The sequence below is a fragment of the Triticum urartu genome, chromosome 3 (assembly GCF_003073215.2).
Source record: "Triticum urartu cultivar G1812 chromosome 3, Tu2.1, whole genome shotgun sequence".
Classification (NCBI taxonomy): domain Eukaryota; kingdom Viridiplantae; phylum Streptophyta; class Magnoliopsida; order Poales; family Poaceae; genus Triticum; species Triticum urartu.
In genome coordinates, this window is record NC_053024.1 from 608,111,910 (window position 1) to 608,120,354 (window position 8,445).

The window sequence follows — 8,445 nt, forward strand, 5'->3', positions numbered from 1 at the left end:
AAAGGAGGCCTTAATATCCCTTAGTTTCCATTAGGACCCCGCTGCCACGGGAGGGTACGACAAAATATGTCATGCAAGTTCTTTTCCATAAGCACATATGACTATATTCGGAATACATGCCTACATTACATTAACGAATTGGAGCTAGTTCTGTGTCACCCTATGTTATGACTGTTACATGATGAACCGCATCCGGCATAATTATTCATCATTGATCCGATGCCTACGAGCTTTCCATATACTGGTTTACGCTTATTTACTTTTCCGTTGCTATTGTTACAATCACTAGAAAGTACCAAAAACATTACTTTGCTTTCTTTACTCTTTTTTTACCGTTACCATCACTATCATATTACTTTGCTACTAAACACTTTGCTGCAGATACTAACTTTCCAGGTGTGGTTGAATTGACAACACAGCTACTAATACTTAAGAATATTCTTTGGCTCCCCTTGTGTCGAATCAATAAATTTGGATTGAATACTCTACCCTCGAAAGCTGTTGCGATCCCCTACACTTGTGGGTTATCAGACTTCCACCGGGAAGCGGATGCGGGCCAGGGGTAGGTAGTGCGCCATTGTGACTGGTGGGGGCGGTGGGGTGTGGAACGGGGTGGTGCTTGTTGGCGAACGGTGGCGTGGTGGCTAAGTCGTGAACCCGCATGATGGAGCGCGACGTCGTTGGATGCAGGGGGCAGGCGTGCGGACAGCACTGTGGGGGCGCGGTTGGGCAGGCAGTGGCTTGATCTGAGATGTGGTGGAGAAGAAAGCAAAGAGGCTGGGCGAGGCGGACAGTCACGGGCGATTTGGCCAGATTCCCAGCAACGATGACAACGAATCTCTCCAGAGCACTGTGCTTTATTGTGCCCTGAGTCCGAACACTTAAAACATCTGCCAACCAGTCATCGAGGGATCCAAAGCTTGGGGTGGACGAGCCGATTGACTGAGTGCGCCGCCTCGTAACGGCATTGTCGACGCCGGTTGTGCACCTCGATCCAGCCACCATTGTCCGGTTCCAGAACGACCGAGGCGGGTCGAGACCGACCCGGTAGAGGTGCGCCTGGGATAGTGCAGAATGGGGCGGCCGCCTCAACTCCATGCCGTCTAGGTGCATTATCTAGCCGCCGGACCCTGGAGCAAGCGACCGGCGGGTGGGCTTGTGGTTGGGTGCCGCGGCGGCTGCGGATTGGGCCGTTGGTGATCAAGGGAGCGCGTGAGCAGGACGACCGTTGGGACGCCTCCATTGTTCGAGTGTGTTTTGGGGTGGGGTCATTTATATGCATATTTTAGAATCTCATAGAATACTATGACGAGTCTATGACTAGAAATTGTAGAAATAAGTCTGTTAACTATAAAAAATAGATATGAACTCAAAAGGTTATTAGCTAAATGGAATAAGCAGTCTCTAAATGCTAGGATGAAACCTGACCCTGCTTTTGCTACTTCACCTATCTGTGTTACTGATAAGGATTATGAATTCTCTGTTGATCCCGATATAATTACTTTAGTTGAATCTGATCCTTTTCATGGCTATGAATCTGAGACTGTTGTGGCACATCTTACTAAATTAAATGATATAGCCACCCTGTTCACTAATGATGAGAGATCTCGCTACTTTTATATCCTCAAAATATTTCCATTCTCATTAAAGGGTGATGCTAAGATATGGTGTAATTCTCTCGATCCTGGTTGTGTGCGTAGTCCCCAGGATATGATTTACTACTTATCTGCTAAATATTTCCCTGCTCATAAGAAACAAGCTACTTTAAAGGAAATATATAACTTTGTGCAAATTAAAGAAGAGAGTCTCCCACAAGCTTGGGGGAGGATTCTCAAGTTACTTAATGCTTTACCTGATCATCCTCTTAAGAAAAATGAAATACTTGATATCTTTTATAATGGCTAACCGATGCTTCCAGAGATTACCTGGATAGTTGTGCTGGTTCTCTTTTCAGGGAAAGAACACCGGATGAAGCTAAAATCTTATTGAATAATATGTTGACAAATGAAAATAATTGGGCACCTCCCGAGCCAGCTCCTGCTCCAATTAATGATCCTATTCGTAAACCAACTCCGAAGAAGAGAGGTGTTCTATTTCTCAGTCCCAAAGATATGCAAGAGGCAAAGAAATCTATGAAAGAAAAAGGTATTAAAGCTGAAGATGTTAGGAATTTACCTCCTACTGAAGAAATACATGGTCTTAATTTACCGCCTATTGAAGAAACACATGATCTTAATCCTTTGTTTATTGAAGAACCTCCAGACTTCGATAACCCGACACAGGTAGTGAAGGTAAATTCTCTCTATAGATATGATAAAGCTGAAATCCCTCCTGCTAAAATTTCTAGTCAATGCTTGGATGAGTTTGATAATTTTATGTTTAAGCAAGAAGACTTCAATGCTTTTTTTGGTAGACAATTAAAACAAGATGCTGATATGATTAAATATTTGGGTGATTATATGGCTAATATTAGAGGTGAACTTAAACTTGTTAGCAAACATGCTTCTATGGTTACCACTCAAGTAGAACAAGTACTTAAAGCTCAAAAGGAATTGCTCAATGAGATGAATAGTAGGAAAAATAATTATGTTGTTAAAGTGGCTACTAGAACTGGTAGAATGACTCAGGAACCTTTGTATCCTGAAGGCCACCTGTCGGTGTCAAAACCGGCGGATCTCGGGTAGGGAGTCCCGAACTGTGCGTCTAGGCCGGATGGTAACAAGAGGCAAGGGACACGAAGTTTTACCCAGGTTCGGGCCCTCTCGATGGAGGTAAAACCCTACGTCCTACTTGATTAATATTGATGATATGGGTAGTACAAGAGTAGATCTACCACGAGATCAGAGAGGCTAAACCCTAGAAGCTAGCCTATGGTATGATTGTTGATGTGTATGTTGTCCTACGGACTAAAACCCTCTGGTTTATATAGACACCAGATAGGGTTAGGGTTACATAGAGTCGGTTACAATGGTAGGAGATCTGAACATCCATATCGCCAAGCTTGCCTTCCACGCCAAGGAAAGTTCCTTCCGGACACGGGACGGAGTCTTCAATCTTGTATCTTCATAGTCCAGGAGTCCGGCTGAAGGTATAGTTCGGTTATCCGAACACCCCCTAATCCAGGACTCCCTCAGTAGCCCCCGAACCAGGCTTCAATGACGATGAGTCCGGCGCGCAGATTGTCTTCGGCATTGCAAGGCGGGTTCTCCTCCAAATTCCGTGTACCTGTTTGAATAAAGTCCGGTTTCTTGTAGATGTTGCGCTCCTTGGCTTCTTCGCCCAATAATGGCCGTCTCCCACGTGTCAAACGAATATGAAAAGTCTGAGTGTTTTTACGTTCACACCCCTAGCCGCGTAAATGAGCTGCCCTATTTAAGGTGACGAGGATTTAGATCCAATCCGCACCTTCTCCCCTCCACGAGTGTTCATCAGAGCGCATCCGACAAAGGTCCATTCCACCATGGCCAGCCGCCGCAACTCCTCCGCTCGCCCTTCCAGCCCGAAGCCTGGATATTGGGAGAGATGTTCCACTCTGCATAGCGAGCTAGTGACGCTCCAGACCAAGGGATTCCCCCCCGGCCTATATGGTCCCGGTTCGAGCCGGTCTTGCCGTCTACAACGGCAGAGAGCAAGCAGAGAATGCCCCTAATCCATCCAAAGGAGAGCGGGTGTGCCTTGTCCCTTACTTAATAAGGGGGCTCGGATTTCCCATCCACCCATTTCTCCGGGGGCTGCTGGAGTTCTACGGCCTCCAGCTACATCATCTCACGCCTGCCTCAGTATTGCATATCGCGGGCTTTGTAGCCCTCTGCGAGCTGTTCTTGGGTATTGAAGCTCATTTCAGACTGTGGAAGGAGCTATTTTGCCTCGTGCCCCGTTCCAAGAAAGGGTCAATGTATCAAGTGGGCGGAGCCGAAGTATGGCGCATCGCCGGGACCGGATATCTGTCCGGAACCCCAAAGAAGGCGTCCGAAGATTGGCCCTCGGAATGGTTCTATATAGAAGACGTCCCGCTACCGGATCATGTCCGGATCGGCCTCCCAGAATTTGATAGTGCTCCCTTAAAGAAGCGCCTAAGCTGGCGACCACGGATCCCTCAAAGGGAAAGTGACAGGGACATCGTTTACCTGATGGGACGAATAAGATTATTGGCCCATTCTGGACTAGCCATGATCGGAGTTATGGCCGAATGCATCATGCGGGGGGTGCAGCCGCTTCAGTATAGAAGTCACCCCATGTGGGATTTCAACAGGGAGGACGAAGCCACCCGCTACGGCCGTAAAGGGCCGAATTCAGTTGCCGCTCTATTAAAGATCTTGTCCACTTTGTACAAGGGAGAAGAGGAGGAATTTCTCCGTGTCAACCCACAGGGTGGATTCTCTATGCACAATCCCCCAAGCTGGGTAAGTAGTCGCATTTACTTGCTCATCCGCTTAGTGTTCCCATTGTTAAATACTTAGTCTGATGACTTCAACGCTGGAACTGCGCCGGGCTGTTAAGGAAATAAGCAGCCCGCCTCCACAACCCGAGGACCCAGGACGGTCTCTCGACCCGGCCTCTCAAGAGGATCCGGACATATCTGTGGAGTTGATTGATGGAGTGTTCCATCAGTTGAGCGAGGACAACGCCTTGGTGGCCATTACGGCCGATTACCCAGGGCTAATCCTGACGCCCCAGGTACTTGAGATCGAAGTCCCAGTACCCCGGATAGGGGTCCGTCCACGCGTGTTCAATTTCCTGACTGCAACCGAACTCTGCAGGGGAGATTTTTGAGGCGGAAGGCCGAACCTGTGGCGACAAGCCAACGAGGGGCCGCAGGGCCCTGTGGGCAGAAAAGAGGTGCAGTCCGGACCGAGGCATCGGCGCAAAGGTATGGCGCGCCCCTTTACCCTAGTTGTTATACCTTCGAGGCACATTTGACACTCGTGCCCTCTTCAGGGCAAAGAGACCTCGCCGGACTATATCCGGAGAGGCTGCCAATCGCGCCTCCACCAGCCAGGCTCCAAAGCCTGGTCCGGGGGCGGAGGCGAACGCAAGGCGTGTGCCGGACGTTCCTCCAACGGAGGATGTGGACGGGTTGTCTGCCACCAACTCTGAGGTGGAAAGCACCATGAACCACAGGCGTCGCCGGACAATTCTTCGCGACGCTTGCTTCTCCCAAGAGGCGTTAGAAGCCTTCAATTCGGGAGATGCGCACCTCCGTGCTGCTCAAAATGGTCTAGCCAGAGCCACGGAGCAATATATAAAAGACATACGGGTAAGAAAATTTTGGTAAATATATATGTAGCAGTAGCCCCCGAGACTTGAAACAGTTAGAATAACTGGTTTAAGGATCATTTGATATGCAGGTTCTTATAGAAAAGAATTCCCTACTGTCCCAGGAGCTGGAAGAGTGCAAAGCCCAACTGGAGGCCGCACTAGCCACGGCAGGGGAGCCTAAGGAGGCCCCCTCTGGTAATATACATTTCGAAAGATAAGTATTTTGTGAAGCACGGCTTTGGTGCGAATCTGACAAATAAAGTTGCAGATGGCGCCGGATTGAATCTGGAAAAGCAACATCTCCTGCGCCAGCTAAAGGCTGGTGAGAGGGTGCTATTAAAGGTGATGGGGGAGAAGAACGTTCTCCAAGATGCCAACACCCGGCTGGGCGTCGAGCTGAAAGACTTTCGTGCCCAGCTATCAGGCTCCGTGAAGGAGAATCAGCGGCTTCGGCGCGGCATATTTAGTAAGTGCTTGAACGAACCTTTTGAGAGAAAGTTCGACGGGGAAGTCGACTGACAGAGCAATGTCTGTAGGTGTGTTAACAGGTCGTCCGGCGGAGGAGATGCCCGGTTCCACGGGTGACCTTCTTCCCGAGCTCTCGCAACTGCTCGATCGAGTTCGGCAGGCGATGCGAGGTGTCGCCCAGGCCCTGTGGCCATCCGTCTCCATGCCCGAAGGTATTGTAGAGCTTGCGGAGAAGCTAAAGGGAGCACGGCGGAGCTTCCAATTGTGGAAGATATCAGCCTGCCGTCAAGGCGCTAGGGAGGCCTGGGCCATGGTGAAGACGCGGTACTCAAAGGCTGACCCCAACCACATGGCCGAGGTCAGTCCTATAGGGCCCGATGGGAAGGAGATCCCTGTAAGCTTAGTGTACGGCCAAGTAGAGTTGGCCACAAAGTACTCCCAGCAGGACTGTAAATTAGACAGACTGTTAGATGGTATTGAAGAGGAATACAATCAGTCAAAATGACTATGTAATTGAATTGACATTTATAGTGCCTTCTAGCCGGATTGTAGATCATTTGTCATGGCCGACCTTTTCGCTTCAACCTCGGGGCCTGACGGTCCGGAGTGTGTCTGAATTCCCATGTTGTTATATAGGAACCGGGGAATGCGTGGAGACCAGGCGTAGGGGTCATTAGTGCGTGAACAGACAAGTGCTCGACTAGTTATGTTATATTACATGGTTAGTAAGAAACATCTTCCAGGGAGAATAGTTCCATTAGGGGTTCCTTTCCCTGGGGGGCATGCCCTAAAGTGCATGTCCATGTTGCGAAAAGAAACGCAGGAAAAACGCCTGGGGGCACATAGATAAAGAAAAAGATCATCTTTAGTTCACCGACCGAATATTCTCTTAAGAATGCTAGCTTTCGGCTTCACCCAGTCTGAGGTACACGTCCGGCTTATCCGGCAGTAACAATCGCAGAGGTGCTCCCTTTACCACCTAGCCGAATAATCGGGAACGTAGGGGTAAGCACAGGAGCCAGGCAACCCAGCTTGGACAAAACTTAAGTCATATCGATGCATATAATGGTGAATAAAAGGTACATGCGGAAGTTTGACACATGTGTTAGGCATGAAGCCCGTATAAATAAGCTTCTGTTTAAAGAAGCCCCCAGGTTTACTGAGCGCGGATAGCGCGTTAATTTGTGAGCCTTTAAAGGTTATAAGAGAGAGAAAAAGGGAGAAGGAGAGAAATGTAAGACGGACGGTATATAAAAATGGACAGAGTAAGGAGACAAACACAGGATCCAGCGCTAGGCATAGAATCTTCGGAGACGGGCTGCGTTCCATGGGTTCGGCTCGAGTCGGTTATCCGATGCGTTTCACAGGCGGTACGCTCCACCAGTCAGGACTTGGTCAATTATGAAGGGACCTTCCCACTTGGGCTTGAGTTTGTCCTTTTTCTTGTCCGACAGGCGTAGAACTAATTCGCCAACGTTGTAATTTTTGGCCCGTACTTCTCTGCTTTGGTATCTTCGAGCTTGCTGTTGATAGAATGCGGAACGGGCTTTCGCCATGTCACGCTCCTCCTCTAATGCGTCCAAACTGTCCTGCCGATCGAGCTCGGCTTCTCTTTCCTCGTACATGCGCACTCGAGGTGAGTCATGAATTATGTCGCAAGGCAGAACTGCCTCTGCGTCGTACACCATGAAGAATGGTGTGTATCCGGTGGTGCGATTCGGCGTGGTCCGCAGCTCCCAGAGTATGGAGTCGAGCTCCTCTACCCAGTGCGTGTTAGATTCCTTGAGGGACCGCACTAGTCTGGGTTTGATGCCGCTCATGATAAGACCATTTGCACGTTCGACCTGGCCGTTAGTTTGTGGGTGATAGACGGAAGCGTAATCGAGCTTTATGCCCATGTTTTTGCACCAGAGTTTTACCTCGTCGGCCGTAAAGTTCGTGCCGTTATCAGTGATGATGCTGTGGGGGATGCCGTAACGGTGTACAACCCCGGATATGAAGTCTATCACAGGTCCGGATTCAGCCGTCTTAAAAGGCTTGGCTTCTATCCATTTGGTGAACTCATCCACCATGACCATTAAGTATTTGTGCTTATGGGTTCCGCCTTTAAGGGGTCCAACCATATCAATCCCCCAGACCGCAAAGGGCCAAGTGATGGGGATAGTTTGGAGGGCGGTGGGTGGCATATGGCTTTGGTTTGCAAAGAGCTAGCAGCCGGCGCATCGTTGGACTAAGTCCTAAGCGTCTGCCCGGGCCGTCGGCCAATAAAAGCCTGTGCGGAAGGCCTTGCTTACCAGGGACCGGGCTGCAGCGTGATGACCGCCGAGTCCGGCATGGATTTCAGCCAGGAGATTCCGCCCCTCCTCTTCGGAGATGCACCTTTGAAGGACTCCGGTAGTGCTTTTCTTATAAAGCTCTCCCTCGTGGACTCTGTAGGCTTTGGATCGCCGCACTATGCAGCGTGCCTCATTTTGGTCCTCGGGGAGTTCCTGCCTAGTAAGGTAGGCGAGGAATGGTTCTGTCCATGGGGCGATGACGGCCATTATTACGTGGGCTGAAGGTGTTACTTCAATGGCAGAGCCTCCGATTGTATCAGAATGTTCGGTGTCGGGCAGTGCGGTTGGGTCCGGGCTGTTATTGTTCGGCTCCCCTTCCCATGCCACGGATGGCTTGAAAAGCCTTTCCAAGAAGATGTTGGGGGGGGACTACGTCGCGTTT